Below are 1,295 nucleotides of genomic sequence, written 5' to 3' on the forward strand. Positions count from 1 at the left end.
CTACCCTGCAACACGGAGTATATCAATATACATGTTGCTAGACATTATTTTGTGCCGCTAACAGTGAATTTAACAGAATCCACCACCAAAAAATCTGAAAAAAGTGGATTCCGTGGTTAAAACCTTCTAAATCTGTTAAGTTCCGACACTCAATAGTTTCCATTTGTTGTTTGCATCTTCTCAGTAATTATAAGTTCTCTGCCTACGCACTGTGCTAAGTTCGCCTTGTACATTATTGCAGCTTTTTTCCCACTTTTTCATTTGTTAAGCCAACACAATCAAGCACAGCTATTCCGCTGCAATTCACACTTGATCATGTGGTTGTTGGTTTTGTTGGTCTTTGTTAATACTTCTATTTTTAGAATGTTTAACTTTTAGGTGTGCTCGTCCTTAAGTTATTTGTTTTTGTTATTTTGTGGCCTTATAACAATTATATTCAACAATTTTTATTGAGCTTGAGGCCGTTTTTAATGAAAAACTTATTGTGGAAAAGCAACAATAATTTGAAAATATGGTAGAAGTGATAGCTATTTCGGAAATCATCACATTTCCTCATCAGACTTCAGTGGCAGCAAAACGTGGATGATTTCAGGGGGCCTAATAAAAACAGCCATGTTTACCAAGAGATGGCTGCTGAAATGCTATGATGTCAACTCATCGTCAGTTAAAATGAAGATTGACAATATGACGGCGAAATACAGGTAACTTTAATCCTTTCAAGAAAGAATAAAATTTTTATTTGCACGTATTTTTCATAGAAGGGCCAAGGCAGCTATAGGAACAACAGGAGGTTCTCCCGCATCGTGGCCTTTATAGGGGCAAGTGCACCAAATAATTGGTGGCTTCTCAATTAATAATGTAGAGACTCTAATTGAAGAAAGTTTTAAAGATAAGTGTCGATGAAAACATTCAATTACTTTGTTTTTGATGCAAAACTATTTATTACATTTTATCTTAATCTATGTACATAAATTCTAGATATTCATTTTCAGTTTCAGAGTCACCAACCCATCTCTCGCCGCTGCCACCATCCCCGACCCAGCTATAGCCGCTATCCCCATCACCATTGCCGTCTACTTCGTCCATTGTGGAAGAATACAAGTGAGATATCTTAGGGTTGACAGATAGTTGACAGGGTGTTCAATATGGCGATGACAGTGTGAACAATATGGCAGCCAATATGGCATACAACACCGAATGGCCCGAAGTTGCAAAACTACGACCCGAATGAAACGCTTCGTGAAAATCCAGGGTTGCGAAGTGGTATTTTGTTGGAAAATATAAAAGCCAGGATT

The sequence above is a fragment of the Rhagoletis pomonella genome, unplaced genomic scaffold (genome assembly GCF_013731165.1).
Source record: "Rhagoletis pomonella isolate Grant_MI unplaced genomic scaffold, Rhpom_1.0 Rhpom_scaffold_00001, whole genome shotgun sequence".
In the NCBI taxonomy this organism is placed as follows: domain Eukaryota; kingdom Metazoa; phylum Arthropoda; class Insecta; order Diptera; family Tephritidae; genus Rhagoletis; species Rhagoletis pomonella.